The sequence below is a fragment of the Molossus molossus genome, unplaced genomic scaffold, assembly GCF_014108415.1.
Source record: "Molossus molossus isolate mMolMol1 unplaced genomic scaffold, mMolMol1.p scaffold_m16_p_2, whole genome shotgun sequence".
Classification (NCBI taxonomy): Eukaryota; Metazoa; Chordata; class Mammalia; order Chiroptera; family Molossidae; genus Molossus; species Molossus molossus.
In genome coordinates this window covers 143,413,475-143,435,406 of record NW_023425355.1, presented here as the reverse complement: position 1 = coordinate 143,435,406, position 21,932 = coordinate 143,413,475, and the positions used below count along the sequence as shown (strand labels likewise).

The 21,932-nt window shown below is 38.6% G+C and overlaps 1 protein-coding gene across 1 annotated transcript in view; it reads right to left on the bottom strand.

Moving 5' to 3' along the window:
- Positions 1-21,606, bottom strand: part of MID1 (midline 1) — a 142,117-nt gene extending 120,511 nt beyond the window's left edge. Inside the window, exon 1 of the mRNA XM_036271502.1 lies at positions 21,351-21,606. The gene's annotated coding sequence lies outside the window, so the exon portion shown is untranslated. The remainder of the gene's footprint in view (positions 1-21,350) is intronic.
- Between the last annotated feature and the right edge of the window lie 326 nt (positions 21,607-21,932).

Genomic DNA, 21,932 nt, shown 5'->3' with positions numbered 1-21,932 from the left:
CAAAGAGAAGGAATGGGATTAGGCAGGTGAATGTGGCTGAACTTGAAGTTTTCCCGATATTTTACCACCTCTGGTACATGTTGTCTGGTTTACACCTTTCTAGGTCTAATTTTCCTCATTTGTAAAAGACTAATAGTAATATTTAACTCATAGAGTCATAAGGAGGTAAAGGCCCAGATAACAGAAACTGGAATATGAAAACACTTAAATATCACTGTGAGAAGAATTTAGGTAACAGTTTGCACAAAATGCTTTCCATCTCCTTATCTCTTCCATGATCACAAGAACAAAGCCACAGTTCAGCCTTGGCTGGTGTGGTTTAGTTGGTTGAGCATGATCACATGCACTGAAAGGTTGCTTGTTTGATTACCAGTCAGGGCACATGCCCAGGTTGTGGGCTCAATCCTTGGCCAGGATGTATGTGCGGGAGGCAGCTGATAAATGTCTGTCTATCTGTCTCTCTCTTTCTCTCTCCCTCTTCCCCCTTCCTCTTTCTCTCTAAAAATAATTAATAGAAATATACATTTTTTCCCCCAGGGCTATAATATTTTTATTTATTTTTTTTCCAGTATAATTTATTTTTTATTTATTTTTTTGTTACAGATATTTTACCTTTTTTACCCCATTGGCACCCCCCCACCCCACCCCACCTCCGCCCCGTCCTCGGCTTAGTTGTCCATGTCCATTGGTCTAGGAATATACCCTAAGAAGCCTAAAACACCAATCAGGAAGAATATATGTACCCCCATGTTCATAACAGCACTATTTACAATAGCTAAGATCTGGAAACAGCCCAAGTGTCCATCAGTAGACGAATGGATAAAAAAGCTGTGGTACATATACACAATGGAGTACTATGTAGCGGTAAGAAAGAAAGATCTCTTATCCTTTGAGACGACATGGAGGGACCTGGAAAGTATTATCCTAAGTGAAAGAAGCCAAGCAGAAAAAGACAAATACCACATGATCTCACTTATATACGGAATATAATGAACATAACAGTTTGAGGAATACAGTAGACCCAGAAACAGGGAAGTAGGGCACAGAGTAACATACATTTTTTTAAAAGCCACAGTTAACCTTCTTTGAGGCAGACTTTAGCTTTGACAATTAGAGTATTGTATGATGTAGAAATAATCATTTAACATTAGGATGCTGTATTCATTACCTTATACACACATTATGTATATACTTTATATATTGTATACATGATATATACATTATACATATACATTTTATACATATATTATGTATGTACACATACAAACATAAGGAAAAAGTTTTAGGTTTAGGAAGAAAGTTCTGCAGTTGCTATGTTTGTTTGGATATTTCTATTGGTTTTTCTATAAAGTTGAGTAAACTGTAAGCCCCTTGAGGACAGAGTCCACGTTTAACTCATCTGGGATATCTGCACGGTCTGCTGAGAACTGCGGCCTCTGTGGGCACTTGACTTATTTATGTACCAAAAAATCGGTTAAAGTATGAAGTTTATGCTAAAATCTGTGATGAGCTCAACATTTGATCCCCCCCCCCAAATTCTCTTATGATCCTAGTGAATATAAGTTTTGTATTTCTGCAAATTAATAGAGCTAAATATTCCTATGACAAAACCAAGGGGGATATTTGAGGGTTACAGGGAGTAGGCTAGGCTTCCATGTTCCTGACTGGTGCTCAAACTGGAAAAATAAACCCAAAAAGTATAATATAAAATGCCCAACATATTTCAAACTGTTTTCTTTCTTTCGCGCTTCCAGCTTATTACCCAGGCAGTACTGTCAGTGTCTTCAGGGCTGCATCCTGTAGGAGCCATCTAACAACTGCTCCTCATGGATTGGAACATAGGGACCTTTACCTCTAGATTTATGAGACACACTTGCTGAAGTTTTCTCTCTGTAAATTACTTGTCATTGAAATGACAATGGACGCACTCATTAGTCAAATTAAAGATCATCTTTCTGGAAGGGTATCAAATGCAGATAAAGTATAAAGAAGCATTGTGGGTAGTTTAAAAAAAAAAGTGAACTTAATGAATAACTTTGTTGTTAAAATTCAGCAGCCAGGGGCAATGAAAAATTCCCAGAGCTTTAAATGCACAGCTTTGGCAGACTTCTTAATGGCCTATGTTCAAGATATCCGTAGCTTCCCTGACTTGAAAACAAGAATCTCGAAACAACACAAGGTAGCATTATTATACTCTAAATACTCTTTAGAAAAGATCTTATTAGTTGATTTTTCATAATTTGCTAAAAAGTTGACTGCTGCAATTTAGTCTCTCGATACCTTGGCCTTTAAACATAATTTAGCTTTATTTATTGCTTTAAGTTGTACACTGGTTTAAAGAATTTAACATGCTTCACAACAACCTGTTGATTAGTTGAGTACCTTTCTAAGCCATTAGCCTAGAGCTGGGGTCTGCAAACCATGGCCTTCTTCCTGTTTTGTGTGGCCTGCAAGCTACAAATGGTTTTTGTATTTTTCAGGGTTGAAAAAAAATCAAAAGAGTAGTATTTTGCAGCATGTGAAAATTATACAAAATTCAAATCTCCATGTCCATAAATGGGGCATTTGGGGGAAGACAGTCCCGTCCAATTGTTTACCTGTTGTTTATGGCTGAGTTGAGCAGTTTTGAGATACTGAATGGCTCACAAAGCTCAAAACATTCACTATCTGGCCCTTTACGAAGAAGTTTTCTGACCCCTGGCCTAGATTTATGTGGTATGAGAATGGTGCAAACAGCTTGAAACTTGGCCTCTCGAGAGCATGAAGTTGTCCATAGAGCCTGCAAGTCTCACGACCTAGCTTTCAGCACTGTGCTTGTAACACTTGCACTTCCACACTTTTTCCTAATTACTGGGGCTGGGGAAGCAGGAAAGTCACCAACAGCGGAGCCCACCTCCATTCTCTAGGGCTGCAGGGATATTCTGCTTGTTCCCTTTACAGATGGAATAGGAGTATTTTAACCTGCAATAAAATCTACATAAAATTAGCAAGTGATTCCTGACCTTTGAACCACTAAGGACCCCAGCCCCTTTTAAATGCTGGGAGTGTGCTTATCATTTACAAAACATCTTTACTAAAATATAATTCACATATCACAAGTTCACTCAAGAAGTGTACAATTCAGTGGTTTTCAGTATATTCACAGAGCTGTGCATCCATCACCACTAGTTAATTCCAAAACATTTTCATCACCCCAGAAAGAAATGTCACACCCATTAGCAGTCACTCCTCTTTCTCCCCTCCTCCCAGCTCATGGCAACTACAAATCTTTCTGTTTCTATGAAATATGCTATTTTTCTGAACATTTCTTACAAATAGATCATTCAATATGTGGCCCTTTATGGCTGGCTTAAGATAATATTTTTTTTAAAACCGCTTCACTTTTAACTTCACAAATCCCCAGGTTTAGAAATATCTGATGAAAATAATAATTTAAAAGTAATGAGTATACAAACTCCTTTGAGTTCCTTTAAATGGTAAAAATAGCCCACAGATTTTCCCTTATACTCCATACAGATGCCTATGAGTCTGAGCAATGCCATTCAGGGCATTGCTCCACCACCACATGTTCATTCTATCATTTACTCAACCAATATTCATAGACTGCCTGGTATATACCATGCACCGTTCAAGATGGGGAACAAGACATGCCTGAGTTTCAGATCTAGTTCTTCAGAAACCTTACTTTTTGTTAGATCCCACTTGAACTGTCAACCCCTAAACATTGTATTGCCAACATATTGTGTGTATTTTCCAGAGTTCTAGTCTTTTATGTAAAAATGATGTAATTTCTTAAGATGTTCCAAATAATTTAAGTTGCCTTCAACTTTCCAGATATCTGAAGAAAGCTCCTGATTCCTCAACCTCCTCTTATCTGCCCCTTATTTTCTTCTCTTCCATCTTAGGACTCCTTTATTTGATTAATATTTTAAGCTCTATAATACACACCAAGATTTTGTGACAATCCATGACAGGCAAAGGGAACAAAATGCAAACCTGTCCATTAATGATTCTTTTCTTAGTACCTAGATGCCTGCCATTGTGTTATTGCTCACTCACTAGCAAAGACTCAGAATTTCCATTCCAGAAGTAAGCTGGGCAAAGTTTCTACAGTTCAGGCAGTGAGAATTTAAAATAGTGGCTTTAGTATCACTGGGTATTAGAAGCCCAACAGTATCTCTTTCCTCCAATCAGGTGAGTCTCTCCCATGGACAGATCATTTAACTGTTGGACATTTGTACTTACTAACATTGCTTGATCCTAAAGGATAGAGTCTAAATCAAACACATCTGGGCATATTTAACCTGGAAAATTGCCCCCAGAAGGCCCTGTTAGCTTTGTCTTTGAAGTGCTGTCAGAAAACAGAGTAACTGCACGTGTTCTGTGCTGTGTAGTGGGGGCCAAACATGGGTAAAAGCAATAGGGAGACACATAGAGATTTTATCTAAGGACAAACTTTGTACCTGCAAACAATGTTCCAAGTTGGAATGGGCCTCAGGAGAATCCCCAGTGTGCTAGTATTCCTAGGGCCATTAGAAAGGGGGTGCTGGTGACATTATAGGAATTCAAACAGGATAAGGTATGAAGAAATGAACCAAAGACTTTTGACTACCAGTGATGTAGAGTCTGAGGCAAGGGTGGTGATAAGAAACCCAGTTGTGGAGACTTTAATTTAAAGCAGCTATGATGGTTCAACCCCCAAAATGGTATGCTTTTGACAGTGATAATGACGACGTCTCAATGTCAGTGATAACATAATTTTTAAAGTATTTTTGTAGCCATTTAGCAGATCAAAAAGGAAAGCATTAGTTAACATTTATAGGTAAATGCTAGAGAATTTTAACCTGTCCAGATAATACTATATCCTTTAAAAAAAAGAAATTTGTAATTTAAAGGAAAAAATATACATTCATATAGATAAATTTGATTGGTTAAATACTTGCTCTTTATATGTAGATTCTCAAATGATCATTGGACAAGAGCTCCATAAGAAAACTTGAAATTTAAAAACATAAGGCAGTTTGTGTTATTTACAAGACAATCAGGAACCGCAGGGAGGACTCTACCTTGACATTAATTATGAAGAACACAATAATTTAAAATCTAGAAGCGTTCCATTGCCTTAGGCTAGAACTAATCAGAAGTACTCTTCATTTTTTGAAATATATTTTCTATGCTTGGGTCAAAGTTAAAAATCTCAAAACTAATATATAATTTGATGCTTTAGAAGGCTTTGTGATCAGAAAAACAAACAAATATGAATTGCCTCTGCTACATACATTTTAAGATTGGCAAATCTACTGAATATTTTGTTCTTATCATATTACAACTTGAGAGACTCCGATGAGTTTTAGTACCAAATAGAGTATCTGAAAACCCCTACAACTTCAATAATGATTTCCCATTACATGGAAGTAACATTTTATCCCAAAACATCAATAGGTTACATTTAAAAATTCTCTTTCCATTAATTAATTCAGTAAGCCATACGTTCAGCAGATAGATAAATAAGTTGTGTGCTAGGCATTGAGGAAAATTCAGACCATCCACAGGTTTCCAGGACTTATTCAAAGACTTGTTTAAAAGAACAGCCAAAATTGAAGTCTCTCTTTTTTTTTTTCCTTTACTGACATTTTATGGATTTGAGCGAATGTTCAGCTCAACATTCATGGCAATAATCCCAATTTGTAAGGAGCTATTATAACCCTAAAAGGTCACCTTATACAATCCTTACATATAAAGGGATAAAAGAAGGCAAAGATGAGGCTTAATGGGGACCAAGATGACATTATTAAGTTTATATTGTGACACTGTACCTTAAAATAGAGCTTGTTAGGCAATGTCAAGAATTAGAAGTATGTTATTTTGGATTCTAGAAACCCTTTGTTATATAACTCCAAAAATAAACGAACCTCTTGTTCTGTTCATAAGAACTGTGTATGAAATGGAACTGTGCATGATGTTACTATAACATAGATCTTAAATGAAGTTACATGAAGGATGCATGAAATTATATAACTTCACAGAGACCTTTTGGAAGAATATATATTCTTACTTTAGAAGTTAAAATTCCACTACATAATCCTATAAACAAAGGAGGATCATTTTCTTGGCTCATATGGATATAATATTTCTTCCTCTAAAGCCTTCTCTCAACATAATCTACAAATCCCTTTGAGCACTTTTTAAACAGAGTCAAGTATTTTCAAGTATTTTTTAGCATTATTTGTCATACTATGAAACTAATACATTTACAAATGCATTTTATTATTCTGAGAGTCAATCTGTATTTCAGTGTATTTTTTCTTGGTTAATTTTCTTATTCAAATTCATACATTCCCAAGAGTCTTTGCTGCAGTTAAGTGTCATCTGAGTTTAGTTTGCTGGTATCACAATCACGTAGAAAAGAAGAGGAATACTTCAGGACACATTTCCTCTAGAAAGAGTGATACTTTCAGGCAGTTTATAAATCTCTATTCCTGAGAAAGAAAGGTTTCACTCTGGATTAGATCAGCACTTCTGGGGAATTTGTATTGCAGAACAATTCAAATGGCATAGCCCTTATAGCTGTGAATTAATGATAACTATGTCCAAATTCCAGCACACGACAACAACCTACATTCTGTTACTAATAAAATCAGGTGAAGATGAAAAACAACAGTGGAATTTAAATTGTATAACTGATACAGAAATATTTAATTTTTTAAAACGATTACTCATTGATTTTTAGAGAGAGAGGAAGGGAGAGGGAAAGGGATATAGAGAGAGAAACATCAATGTGAGAGCAAAACATCAATCGGCTGCCTCCTGTACCCTTGGGCATGTGCCCTGACCAGTAATCAAACAGGCAACCTTTTGGTGCTTGGGACAACGACCAACCAACAGAGCCACACTGACTAGGGCTAGAAATATTTAATTTTTACATGAAATTATAGTTTATTCTTCTTTTAGGTAATTTGTAATGTATATGTAAATATAAGATACGTATTTTAGGCTGGCTGGTGTGGCTCAGTTGGTTGAGCGTCATCCCATGCACCAGGAGGTCACTGGTTCTATTCCTAGTCAGAACATATGGTTGCAGGCTCAATTCCTGTGGAGAGTGTATAGGAGGAAGTCAACCGTTTCTCTCTCATGGATGTTTCTATCTCTCTCTCCCTCTCTCTTTCTCTCTCTGAAATAGATAAAAACATATAAAAAATAAAATCCATAGGTCACATTTAAAAAGATACATATTTTCATTCTAATAAACAATAATTATTTTCACCCTCTTAATTCTAAAATTGAAAAGTATACTTATATAATATATTAGGATATAAAAGATATTTTACCCTGAAATATAATTTAAGGTAAAAATATGTCATTTTTACATGATAAAATAATTATTTTTACCATATAAGTATAATTTAAATTTCAAAAATTGATTGAATTTTCTCTTGCCTCTTTTGGAATTCTTTAAATGTCTCAAAACCTCTACTATTAGAGAATTCAGTGAAACAAGCTATAGCAGAAGAAGAGCCAGTATTGTACTAATTTCTCTATAAAATTCTCTGTTTATATGCAGATATGTCTCATTTAATAAAGATGTTTTATTTTCTATTCAATTTTGTGTCTGTTGAAATAATAACCAATATAAGTGATAAACTATCAATACAAAGTAAAACATAATCGTTTTTTAAAGCATTAAGTACAAGCTCTTTAAGAAACAAGGGCTAGCCCTAGTCAGTTTGCTCAGTGGTTAGCGTGTCGGCCCTTGGACCAAAGAGTCGTGGGTTTGATTCTGGTCAAGGGTACGTACCTCAGTTGTGGTTTGGTCCCCGACCCTGGTAGGGGTCATGTGGGAGGCAACCAATTGATGTGTCTCTCTCACATCAATGTTTCTCTCTCTCTCTCTCTCTCCCCTTTCCACTCTGAAGATAAATAGAAAAATATCTTCAGGTGAGGATTAAAAAAAAAAAAAAAAAAGGAAGAAAGGCTAATATATTTCTACATTAACCCCTAATCTTCAGCACATAATGAGCAAAAGCAAATTTAAGTAGACTGTGGTATTTATCCAAAGTGATCAGATGGGTACCTGAACCTGCCCCATGATAAGGAAATGCTCATCAAGTTTCTGCGACTCAGTGAGTTACCTTGAAGCCTGAGATTCTCCTTGTCTGCCTAGACCAGTGGTTCTCAAAGGGGTGTGGCGTGTTACTTTGCCCCCAGTGGACATTTGACAATGTCTGGAGACATTTTTGGTTGTCAAAACCTTGTGTGGGGGGGTTGCTACTGGCATTTAGTGGTTAAAGGCCAGGGATGCTGTTAAACATCCTTCAATGCACAGAACAGTCCCACAAAGAATTATCTAATCATACATTTCAATAGGGCCAAGGCTGAGAAACCCTGACCTGGAAGAATCTAGATTGGTTGTTGGGGAACATTTAGGACAAAAGTCCAAAGAGCCTGTGAATGCATGTTTGTGTACATACACCCATCTCTACATATATTGACAATGGAGATAGAGCATGTCCCTATTTAACTTATGCAAATGCAAAGGCAAGGGAATATTTGGAGTGGGGGGGGAGTTTTATTTTATTTATTTATTTTTCTTCATCCGAGGATATTTTTTGCATTTGTCTTCAGACAGAGCGGGAGGGAGAGAGGGAAGAAGAAAGAGAGAGAAACATCAATGTGAGAGACACATTGACTGGTTGCCACCCACACGACCCCACCCGGGGTAGAGGACAAGCCACAACTGAGGTACGTGCCCCTAGCGGGAACTGAACCCAAGACTCTCTGGTCTACAAGCCAACATTCTAACCGCTGAGCCAAACCGTCCAGGGCAGGGTGAGGAGAAGTTTTAAATAGTCGTGGCAATTCTTCCTGATATTAAATGTGTCTCGTCCCTAAAGTGCCATGTCTTCAGTAAGTATCAATTCTCTGTGTTTCTTAGAGTATAAACTGAAGGTCAATCTGATGTTTAAAGACATATTTTGCATAACACTGCTCCTTTTTTTTTCAATCAATATTTTGTCCACGGCTCAACTGAAGACCCAGCAATCACAGGGAATTTTGATAATTCATACATGCACCAAGATAGGCCCATTGTGAGAATTTTACCTGGAGGTATTGAATACACCTACACTGAATTATTAAGTATTTCTGTAACTCTAAAAAGAAAATACTAGTGAGATACCATTACACACCTATCACAGTGGCTACAATAAAAATGGAAATAATACCAAATGCTGGGGAAGATGCAAAGGAACTGGACCACTGATACATACTGGTGGGAATGTACAACAGTTCACTCACTGTGAAAAACTGTTGAGCAGTGTATTACAAACTAAACACACACTTAGCACATCTCACAGGTGGACATGATCACTTATCATACCACAATCTCCCGCCTGGGTATTTATCTTAGAGAAATGGAAATTTATGATCACACAAAATCCTGCACATGAATTTTCATAGCAATTTATTTATAATAGCCCCAAACAGGAAATAACCCAAATATCCTTCAACAGGGTGAATGATTAAACTGAGGCACATCTATACCATGAAACACTACTCACTAATGAAAAAGATCAAACTATTGATACATGAAACAACTTGGATAAACCTCTAGAGAATTATGCTGAGTAAAAAAATATATATGCTAAATTCAAAAGATTATATACTGCATGATTACATGGGTTGTGAGTTCCATCCTCAGTAGGGGCACGTGTGAGAAGCAACCAATCGATCTCTCTCTCTCTCTCTCCCTCCTTCCCTTCTTCTTCATAAGATCAATTTAAAAAACAACAACAACGATCTGAAACAGAGTATGTGAACAGACATTGCACAAGAAATACAAATAGTCTTTCAATATGTGCAAACATGCTCAACGTCACTTAGAAGAGAATTGTACAGCTACACAGTGATACTTCCTTTCATGTACTAAGTAAGCAAAGATGTGCAAGTTGGACAATGCACTCTTAGGGAGGCTCCAAGGAAGCACTCATTGGGTAAGCAATTTACTTATTCATCAAAATTAGAAAATGTGTGCACCCTTTGACCCAGCAATCCCACTTCTGGGATTTATAACACAGACACAACTGTCCCACACAAACTGATGAATGTACTAGACTTTTCTATGCACATTGTTTTAATGACAAAAATTACACACTAAGGGGTCAGATAAATTATGGTACATTGTCACAATGAAATGTTATACAATTAAAAAAAAAAGGATGGGAAAGCCCATCCTTCTTGAAATATATCCTAAGGAGCCTGAAACATCAATCAGAAAGAATATATGCACCCCTATGTTCATAGCAGCACTATTTACAATAGCTAAGATCTGGAAACAGCCCCAGTGCCCATCAGTAGATGAGTGGATAAAAAAGCTGTGGTACATATACACAATAGAATACTACACAGCTGTAAGAAAGATCTCTTACTCTTTGAGACGACATGGAGGGACCTGGAGAGTATTATGTTAAGTGAAATAAGCCAGTCAGAGAAAGACAAATACCATATTGTCTTACTTATTTATGGAATATTATGAACAAAATAAGCTGAAGATCACAATAGATCCAGAGACAAGGAAGTAGGGAACAGACTGACAAACCTCAGAGGGAAGTGGGGGTGGCAGGAAGAGATAAGACAAAGAACTTTTATGCATATATGCATAACCAGTGGACACATACAATGGTATGGGGAAGACAGGAGGGGGTTGGGAGTGGAGAGGAGGGGGTCAATAGGGGACAAAGGGGGAACATCTGTAATACAACAATAAAGATTTTTTTAAAAAGGACAAGGAAGCTCTGTGACTGATATGGAAAGATCTCTAGGCTATATTGTAAAGTGGAAAAAAAATAGAGTATAAATAGTGTATATGAAAGGCCACTACCTATGTAAGATAAGGGAACTGTTTTTGTACTTGCCTACAATAATCAGAAAAATTGCTGGGAGTCTGCTGCCAATACCCATAAATGGATATCACTATAGGAGATATACAGTACATTTCACAACTTTGGGCAGCTTAGGAGTGAGAATGTTTATAAACCAATTAGGGATTCCAGAAATCCTCTAAAAATGTTTCTTTCCAGAACACTAATATTCAAATTAGCATAAAGATCAGACATGGAATACAACACTCTGAGTTGACTCAAACATTTAAAGCCCCCTAGGATCACAGGACTTGCAGCCTATCCCAATTACTTTCTTACTATTTGTTAAAATGATCCAAGCTAATCAGCAATTTACTTGGTTAAAATTCAGTTGGTTTAGCAGCGCTTTGAAGGAGACACTCCCTTCTTAGATTTTCTGTATTCAGACAGGGGATTTGAAAAGTAGCTAACAACAAAAGGATTTTATTAGAAAACAAGAGCAAATGGTCAACTTTTGAAGAGGAACCACAAATACATATTTTGTGGGCTTTTGCCTGATTACATTTGTTAATAAGGAATGCTACAACATGTGCACCAAAAATCATTCAAGGTCTTTTAGTAGCAAATTATACTTGTAAATTTGATGTAAGTTGATCACTGGAAGAACTCACACTCTTTGAAGATTTGAATTCATAAATCTATGAAAAAAGTAAACGGATCTTTTCCCTGGTGATACAAAGTATTAAGTGCCCGGGAAAAAAAAAATGTGTTTAAAATCAACAGAGGAAATAATTCATTTTGAATATTATTCAATAAAAATGTTAAATAGGAAAAATATGTTGAGTCAGTTTCTACTGGATAAATAAAGCAGAAATGTGCAATGGGCAAAATGAAGGATGATGAGCTGGGCAATGTCCCATCAACCTCTTTGTCATACTTTGGTTTTTTGGTTTTTAACTATGGCAGTCTCAGGCACAGCTATCTATTCCATCCCCATAAGACAAAGGAAGGAAGACTAATTCTGATCAGCAGAAAACTGGCTGGCCTCTTGGAGCCTTCAAGAGGGCAGTCAGTGGCTCCCGATCAAGGAGAAATGAATCTTTGAAGACTGCATCTTAGATTATTTTGTTAATACACAAAATCCTCTCTATTATGCAGAAGACTCATTTCAAAAGGGAAATGCAAGTCAATGAGAATTAGTTTGGCTTCTTGGAGATCAGAACTAAATATACAAAACTAATAAAATGATGCTGAAATAAACAAGAATATGAAATGGCTCATCCTTGGGGGTGATGTAACTAATACTGACATAATTTCCAAGCAGAAAAGCAAAACTAGGTCAAAGCACATTGGCCTCATATAATAAGCATTTTTGCTCCCAGAATTTTACCATGTAGGCTGTGTCTGCAGGCATTAATGTCTTCTGTTATCAATGCTCAGGGCTGTCACAAACAATTCATGTCTTATCACTCTCTTTGTTAGTTAAACCAAAACAATGTAGTTTACATGTGAATCATTCAATTCTGACAGCTGAAATGTTAGAAAGGGGAAATGTTAAAAATATTCAGAAAGTGTCTCCTCCAGGCTGAGAAGCATTAAGCAATAAATATTCATTATTCAATAGTCTACTATCCTGTCTTTTTCTATTCAGAAAGCCATACCCAACTCAATCAATTATGACTCGTTTTCTTTCTTTCACTCAGAGCCATATAAAAAGAGCAGCAGCAACAATATCTCTTTAGAAATCCACTTTATTATTATTATTTTTTTATCCTCACCTGAGGATATTTTTCCTTTTTTTTTTTTTAGTTCTAGTGGGAGGGAGGAAGGAAGGGAGGAAGGGAAGGAGGGAGGGAGAGAGAGAGACAGAGAGAGAGAGAGAGAGAGAGAGAGAGAGAGAGAAACATAGATGTGAGAGAGACCCATCGATTGGTTGCCTCCCCCATGACCCCAGTCAGGGACTGAACCCACAACCAAGGTACATGCCCTTGACTGGGAATTGAACTCGCAACTCTTTGGTTTGCAGGCTGGAAATCCACTTTATTTTATTTTATTTTTAAAAATACTTTTTTTGTTGTTTTGGGGTATTTTTTTTGTTGTTGAAAGAGAGAGAAACATCAATTGGCTGCCTCCTGCACACCCCATACTGGGGATTGAGGCTGCATCTAGGCATGTGCCCAGACTGGGAATCGAACTGGGACCTCTCAGTCCCTAAAATGACGCTCAATACTCTGAGCCACACTGGCCAGGCTAGATATCCACTTTAAATGAAGCACTGACCAATGAAAAGCCTCAACTGGGTCACTCACCAAATAGCCAGTTTTTCTATTCTGCTTTCCCTATATGTTGGCTAAAATGACTTCACTTACTTCTCCCTTCCATTCATTGCATTTCAGTTTCCTGCACTATTTCCAAAATGTACAGCTGATTAATCCGTAGAAAAAAGGACTCATCTCATTCTTTGAACTTTCTTCTGTATAAACATAATTCTCCTAGTTTTTACTCTTTGACATTTTCACACTTATCTAAAATCAGAGCAAAGAATATACAGGCAAAAGAAGTACAAAACTCGAATGAATATAAGACTATCTGACGACTTGGATTTTTCAGATGGTATTTTCTTCCAAAGCTGATCAGTCCTTCCTGATTCTTGTCTCATTATAAACAATCAATCCATTCAATCTATCTTGTAATTTATTAGCACATTAAATTAGCATGTGACCCCAAAACATCCAAATTATATCTCACTAGAAAGTATGTGATACAGTCAAAAGAGAGTAAGATGTGGAGTCTAGAAGACTCGGGTTCTTGGTGTAAATTTGCTCATACCTTTTGCTCCCTGATGGAAGGTAGAGCCTTTCTCTGTGCTAAAATTTCAACCCATAAACACTAAACATTTACCTAGAATTCTTTTTTTTTTAACTTATACTGTTTGTCTGACTTCTCCTATAGAAGACTATCTGGTACAAATAAACAGATTTCTAATATTTGGTGATGCCTTCCATTGACATATTGCTTTAACTGGCCGTTCATTTAGTTATTAGTAACTCAGTAAGACATTCAACAAATTCCATTTGTCCACAAACAGCTCCTTTCCTCTTAATTGTTTGGAGAAGACCACTTCAAAATACATACAACTGAACCCACACTCCACAACTTGACACATGACAGATAACATCATCGAGCTCGTGGACCCTTTGAAAATGTATTAGTCCTGTTGTCTCCATAAACCATTAAATGTCTCTGATTTTTATTTCATCATTTAAACCATAACTCTCAGACAGTCTGTCACACCCAGAAGCAGTGAAAATGTTTTGTCCAGCATATGTCTTAAATTTCACTGCAGAAAATGTGGCCGCCATATGCATGGAATAGAGTAGAAGACTTCAGTCTTCTAGAAACAATCTTTCAGTTGCTGAGTGACCTTGGGCATGCCCCTCACCTGGCAAAATAAACCAACTGCACGTGGGCCAAAGGCCTAAAACATCAGGTTGGGCTCAATACGAGTAAACAGCAGATTTTATCTTTGCTTTAAGGCTTTGAGCTATTGGAGAGTATGTCCCATTTCTTAGCCATTTCTGTAGCCTCATCATGAGGAGTATAAGGCAAGCAGTCTGTTATGTTCTGGCTTGTGTCCTCCCCCAGAACACAATTGAATAAACTAGATGGCCAAGCAATCACAACATATTTCAATATTTTTTCTAATTTTAATTTATTTAGTCCTTGTTATTCCCCCAACCTTTCAGATTACCTTTCTTCCTCATATCCCCTCTGATCTTAAGCATTTTCCATTTTCTTTCCTGCTAAAAATCCATCCAGCATGTGCCTGTAAAATATTTAATGATTCTCACTGTGTACCAGGCACTGTGCTTGGACCTGGGGACTTAAAGGTAATTAAGATGTAAGTCTTGCTCTGGAGGAACTCAGTCCCAAGATAGGCAAATGATTAACTGGAAATACATACACCATTTCATCAATTACTTGTGTGGATAAGAGGAAGCTCCAGCTATTTTCTTTCCATGTATTCTAATCCAAATAGGCAGTGTTCAGCTTATAGAGTGTACTTACAAACAACCCAAACCCACAAATGCCATCACTGCCCTCATATGGACGGTCCCCTGTGGTTCCCTGGCTGTCACTCACAAAGACCCCAGTGAATCTGGAAGTTCAGGAAGGATGCTGAGAAACAAACAAACAAACAAACAAACAAAAAACCAAATGAACAGGTCTGACCCCAATGGCAGACACACCAGCAAGTGCTGCCTGCCAAAGACATGACCTTACCCACAAATAATGTTCCTGACAGGGCAGTCATGATTTTTGCAGCTTTAGGCTCTACTGCCTGCTATTTCCTCAATTAAAGATTAGTCCTGAGGGTTAAAGGGCTAAGTGTCATGAGCTTTAGCTCATCCATATTGCTTCTCTCCCAACAACTGGTTATCTAGAGGCATTAGGAATATAGTTTGGAGGTGGGGGAGAAAAGGGTGGGAAGATGGGCAATTCACTGTGTATTAGGTTAGGACTGAGAGAGAGACCCCAGTGGGACCAAGAGGATATTAAAAGGATGGAGAAAGAAAGGTGAAAACTAGTGTAAACTGTTCCTATTTCAAATACTGTCAAGACCAGCCTGTTACCAAAAGTATGGCAACTCTCCTTGGATGTTGCATCCTGTATAACATGGAAGCATGAACTCAAAACTCAGAACTTAATCTGACATCAATCAGATTGGTTATTTTTTTTTAAATAGTGTTTAAAGATTGTCTCCAATAATCATGGTATTACTTCTCATTGGAAAATGTCCTAGTTTTCAAGCAACAAAATCTTAGAGCATAATGCTTTCTTAGATTGAAGACTACCTATGAGCTATTTTTCTCTATCAATAAAAATTAATTAAATTACTATTTCAAAATTATGATAAATTTATTTAAACTAGAAATTCATAATTTTTTACAAGTAAATATGTGGCTAAAAACTAACTAAATTTCACAATTACAAATAATTTCTCAAGTCTCCTAAATGCAGTAAGATTTTGGCTATGATCAATTTATCATGCAGATTCTTATCCATACAAATATAGTTATTAATGAGCAGGCATTCTGCCCATGAATAACTTACACTGTGTTATTGGTACAATAAACTATCCACTAGATAATCTAAAGTTCTTTAAGGGAAGGAAACAAACTAAAATCATATTTGTAGCCCAAAAGTGGCCTACTAAATGATAATAATAATTTAAAATAGCTTTATTGAATGAACAAATGAATATATTAATCCTGTAAGTAGTCAGTATATGTCCTTGAATGATAAAAGAAATGAAGGAGAGCCCTGGCCGGTGTGGGTCAGTGAATAGAGTGGTGGCCAGGGCACCAAAGGGTCACAGGTTTGATTCCCAGTCAAGGGATTGGGTTGTAGGTTCGATCCTGGCCCTGGATGGGGCACATGTGGGAGGCAACCAATCAATGTGCCTCTCTCACATCGATGTTTCTCTCTCTCTCTCTCTCTCTCTCTCTCCCCCACCTCCCTCTCTTCCACTCTCTCTAAAATTCAATGGAAAAAATATCCTCAGGTGAGGATTAACAAAAAAAGAAAGGAAGGAAGGAAGGAAGGAAGGAAGGAAGGAAGGAAGGAAGGAAGGAAGGAAATAAGAACCTTTGCATTACACTCATAAACAATTGACTGGATATAAAACTTTCAAATCCACTTGTACTATAAACAATCAACACTTTTTTTTGCCTTTTTTACTCAGAACTTCTCTTTTGTAGCACAAAGCAGATAAGTTCTCAGGGGTTTTGTGGTGGTGATGGTTTTAGGAAAGTCCTGTCTAGCTATTTTTTTTTTCCAGTATCTCAATTTTCTGTAGGCCATTAACCATCCTGATCTGTGTCAAAGGAATATTTTCCTCTGCAGGGGAAAAATTTTGTGGATCTGAGAGGGTCCCTAATATACTGTCCTTTTGTTTAAAAAAGTTTCTAGAGCAATCCAGTGCATAAAACTAGGCAAAAAACCTTCTAGTTTCATATGAAATTAAAGTTGATAATGGGCCAGAAAGAATCATGTTAATAAACTGTCCCATATCTAAATGGAGATTAGATTCCAGTTTGACCTGGCTTTGTAGCCCTTTCTTTAATCACAGAGTATTTGATATTCTCTCCTTTGAGTGAACTCGTTTTCATCATTGCTTTGGTCACAAGATTAAAGAATCGCTAACTAATTGTTCCAAATAAGCAGAGCAATTCTCTGACTGATCCCGGCTCCCAGCAGTGGCTTGCACCGCCTGGCCTTCCATCATAGACACTTCAAGCCTGACCTCTGCAGGTGGATAACTGAAATGCACACCGCCCAATAGGATCATGGTCTTTTCTTTTTAAAATCCCAATTTCTGAAAATACAAACATTCACACTAAGTACAACAGGGATACTGATATAATATGTTGGACTTCCTTTTCATTTTATCTTTATAAAAATTAAAGTTGCTTTTCGAAAGTAGCAACCACTTGATTAAAAAGTATTCAAGCTACACTGGCAAAATACTCTGGTTGTGGTTAGCCATTAATTCTTTTTGCCTATTGAGAAAAATCCAAATGCTTTGGATCCACTGGGATCCTCAAATAATGCGGGTTTTAAAATGGCCTGATCGGCCCCACTTTCTTCTAATAAAAAAAATTACTTTGTCCACTGACCAAACCACTATTCCTTCACCAACCCACAGCCCAGGTTGCCATAGTTACTTGTGGATTTACCACACAAGGGATCAAAGCCAGGAGACATCTACATATACACTTAGCATTAAAACTTGCTGGAATGTCTGCGGATAATATGCAACTACCAATTAAAGGATTTGCTTGCAGCCTATGTGGTCCATAGCCAAGCAAACTATTAGTGCAGGACATAACAAATGGCAAGAAAAGGCCAACTCCAAAATAATATTTCAAATCAACCAATAAGGATATTTAATCTGACATTAGTTCTTACGGTTATAACGTTCCCTGCAAAGGAGAGATAGCAGGGGAGAAATGAAAATTCTAATGTGTTAAAGATACTGGACCTCCACACCACGTGCAAAAACTCAAAACATCTGCTGAAAGGGAACATTTCTCAGATTCATATTTTAAATTCTGGTTAGTTTCAGTATCTTTCTATTTGATGTCATAAAATCTGCCTGATCTCACTGTTGGGACAAATGAGAACAGAAATGCCTTTTAAACTTCTACAGGTTTGACTTTCAAATGAAGCAAACCATAAACCATACTTGGGATACTACGACTTTGTTACAGAATAATGAAAGGGCATGCAGGAGAGCTCTCTTTTAATCTCTAGACTATCTTTGGTGAGTCCACGGGTAGTTTGTTTTTCCTGGTGGGTGGCATACACCCTCAGACTTGCACCTAACTTGCTTTGTCTCTTTATACTTCACCTTTCTCTGACTTCACCTCACCATTTGTTCAATGAGGATCAAATTGCCACCTCGTTCTCTCCTGGGGATGTGGCAGAGAATAAATAGATCGTGTTTGTAAAGGACTTTCTAATCCTCAAAGGAAAGATTAATTCAAAGACACTCATTATTAAACCAGATGTCCTTGGGCATTTTAATTCCAATCTAAAGAATGCAAAACAGGCTAATCAAATTGAGTCACAGCTTCCTTATAATGGCACTATCCTGGCCTTGCAAGAATTTAGCAGCTGCTTAAAGCCTTGGCTAACGACCTTCTTTTTCCCTTCGTGCTATAAGGCGACCGCAGTGATTTGTTTTAGTCCATCAGAAACAGAGTGCACACCTTCTTCACTTGGCGTGGTTTCTAAAGTGATCAGGATATTAAAAACACAAAATGTGTCTGGTAGGCAAGTTTGTCTGGAGAACCTGATTTTTTTCTAGCTCGAGAAAAAATTATTTGTTCTTCTCATGCAAAGGGACAATGGGTGGCGTGCTATTTGGGGAGGATATTTGCAGTTGCGGGAATGCCACAGGCAAACCTGTTGTTTTTGGCTGGGCTTCTAGAACAGGTGGCCATGCCTTCCCTTTTGCCTGGGAACATAGCAAATTCCTTCTCAAGGAAGTTTCAGGAAAGTTTCCCATTTATGATCAGAGTGCAAAAGAAGGTTGGCGCACACTTTAAAATTACTTCCTGAAAAAGGCAAATCAGGTTTGTACTTTCCTTTTAGCCTAACTCAGCATGACCTTAGGAACTCTCAAAGAATACTATACCTCTACGCCACTCTTTTTCTGCCAGCCTGGCAGAGGGTAAAACCCCTCTGAATCTCATCACCACGCAAGCAGTGTTCTAATTCTGCTGGCAATTTCTAGCTACCCGCTGTGGCTAGTCAGTGGCAGGGGTCTCTTGGCTGCTACACCATTGTTCGGTATTTGTGCAGCTCTAGGGAGGGATCGCTCCTCAGCGAAGAGATTGGATTTCATTGCTGAGCTGATGACACACAGACCTGTTTGAGAGTTAACCCTGCAAGTCCGGTGGGGCTGCAGGGCTGAGATGACAAATTGGCTGGTAGGTACGCTTCTCCCTGCCTGCATGCAACAGTCAGTTTTCCCCCAAGAGAAGCTCAAATACAGTTAGGATTAATGCATGCCAGTAACTCCACCGTCTCACTCCCTTCTACATTCTGGTTCTAGCTGTTTTGAAACAATGTGTTAGATTCCTGAAATGCTGGACTGCCTGATTCTTTGGGTGAGTAATGATTCTCCCCCTCTCTTCCTTCTCCTTCCCCTGCATCCCACTCTGTCTCATCCTCTTTCCAAGTACTAAACAGGCCAGACATTTCTTAGACATACAGAGTTGTGGGATAAAAAGCTGTCCATTCATTAAATAACTGAGGAGTTACTACATGTGTACCCTTGATACTTCAATACTAGGCTGCGTTCCAATTCACGTGAAGGCCACGACGGGCTAGGCATGGTAAAAATCCTGCCAAGCTCTGGACAACATGCCTTTGGCCTCAGGCACGGGGGTGCCATTGCTCCAGAGGAACTGTGTGGGAACAGGGATTCTGATAACTGAGCTCAGACACCATCGAGGAGAGGACAGGTGGCTCCACACAGGATCAAATGACTTCTTTGTTCCAGCCAAGGACCTTTGTCACAAAAGTTTTACATTCCTCATTTTCCCTTTAAATCCTTGCTATTAAGGCTTCCCGTTCTTTTTCCCCATCCCATCTGATTGCTCGACATAAAAAGAATGAGGTAGGACTGTGAGTGTGCAGAACTTGAAGAAACGAAGCGTTGGCCCCAGTCGCCAACAAGGCAAGGGCAATTCATCACAAACACAGCGCACTTGAGAGTCTAAATGTGTTTTTCTGCACTCGTTGAAATTTACCAAGCAAGTCAGGGGCAAAGAGGGCAGGGAGTCTTTGTGTCTGACCACTCCGTGGGGACTCTCTTCACCTCCCTGGGCTGCAGGAAAGGGGCAGGAAGTTCTAAATCCCTAGCCTCGGGCCCCTAAATGGAAAGTTTACTTCCTATGCAAATCACTTCCCCCAAAGCTTGCAGTGTGGCTGGTGCTCAACACACTTAGAAGAAAAAGTGAAAATGCTAACTTTTCCTACCCGGATTTATTCAGAGCTGGCCAAAGCAATCACCCCTCTTATAATTCTCAGCCCTCACCAGCCTACTGGCATGTTTTCCAGTCCTGTCTTCCCCTTAGGAGTATTGATCTTAATATTTAAATATTGACATAAGATTCTTCTGTAACTGACTGAGTTGTAAATTACACCTTTCTTTTTTTTTTTTTTTTTTGGCTTCCTACACCCACTTTTTTCTTTTCTTAATGGTAAAGCTGTGAACCTCTGCCTGGGCTGATAAGGAATTTTATCATCAAGCCCTGGAGCCACGGAAGAAGCTGCTGGTTTAGAATTCTTTTCAAAGACTCATTTCAACTTAATCTCCGAGCCCTTTCTTAGTTCGCTGCTTTCAGGGGTGTCTTCTCATGTCCAGAAGCAACACAGTTTCAAAACTGCTAGAACAGAAAAACAAATCTGCATTTTATGGAAGGACTGTGCTCATTTCCAGCTGGTTCCGCCTTCTTAGCCATAAAACCAGTAAGTGCTGAGAATGGGAAGCCAAAATGAGATAAGGGGCCCCGTGTAATTCTTTTTCAGGATATTCAGTTGTCTTTATTCTAACCCAAAGCATAGAATAGAAGCTAAAAGCTCGGGATAGATCCTGCACAATACAGGCAAACTGGAGTTGATTTACATATTCTACAAACCGCTTTTAAGCCCTTTACAATGACTGCCTGACATCACCAATCACCAGTAAAGGAAAAAGTGGGAAGGGGTGGCGAGGAGGGACTGGAAGGAATGGGAGGGGGCTCACCTCAGAAAATCTGTTTCTTTGGTTCCCTTAGGAAAATGTAGCCCCGTCTTTATGCCAAGTGGACCACCTTGGTCAGGCAATCTGCTAATCCAGCCAGCGGTCCGGAGTAACCTCCCAGGGATCCCAGGCGGCGCCCTCCCTCTCCACCCGCCTGTGCAGCCCCTGGAGCCTACCTGCCTCATGTTTAGAATTCCATGACCCATCCGGCAGGGAGGGAGCTGCCTCGAAGCCCACGCTGCGGTCTTCAGAGGGGAAACACCAAACCCAGCAGAAGCCCGCAAGACAAAAGCAACTCAGTGAGATCCACAGGCAGCAAAGAGCACGTTTTCTTCCGCTTTTTCTTTGATCTGTTGCTACATGCACTCTGCCCAAGGCAATGTCAAGTTTCTCAAGCTTTTCTCCCCCAGCCTATGAAAAGTCGGGAGCAGGGAAGCGAGGACCGCCTGGCTCTTATTTCAAATTGGGGCTCAGAGATGTCGTAGGTGGGTGGCGTGGGCCCCAGAGGAGCCTGGCCAATCAGGAGGAAGGGGTGGACCCTGGGAGCCAGAGAGGCTGCCTCCGCAAGGATTAGAGAACTAGCAGGATTTAAATGACTGGAAGCAGCTGGAAACATTGCCCAAAGCTCCAAAAGTAAAAGATGAGTTCTATTCTTATCTTACAGCACTGGGTCTGCTCAAAGTGAACTAGCTTCGGACCTTAAGGCCTTGCCTTTAAGAGCTTTCTAAAAACACTAAAGCATTTGGAAGGTGCAGAAT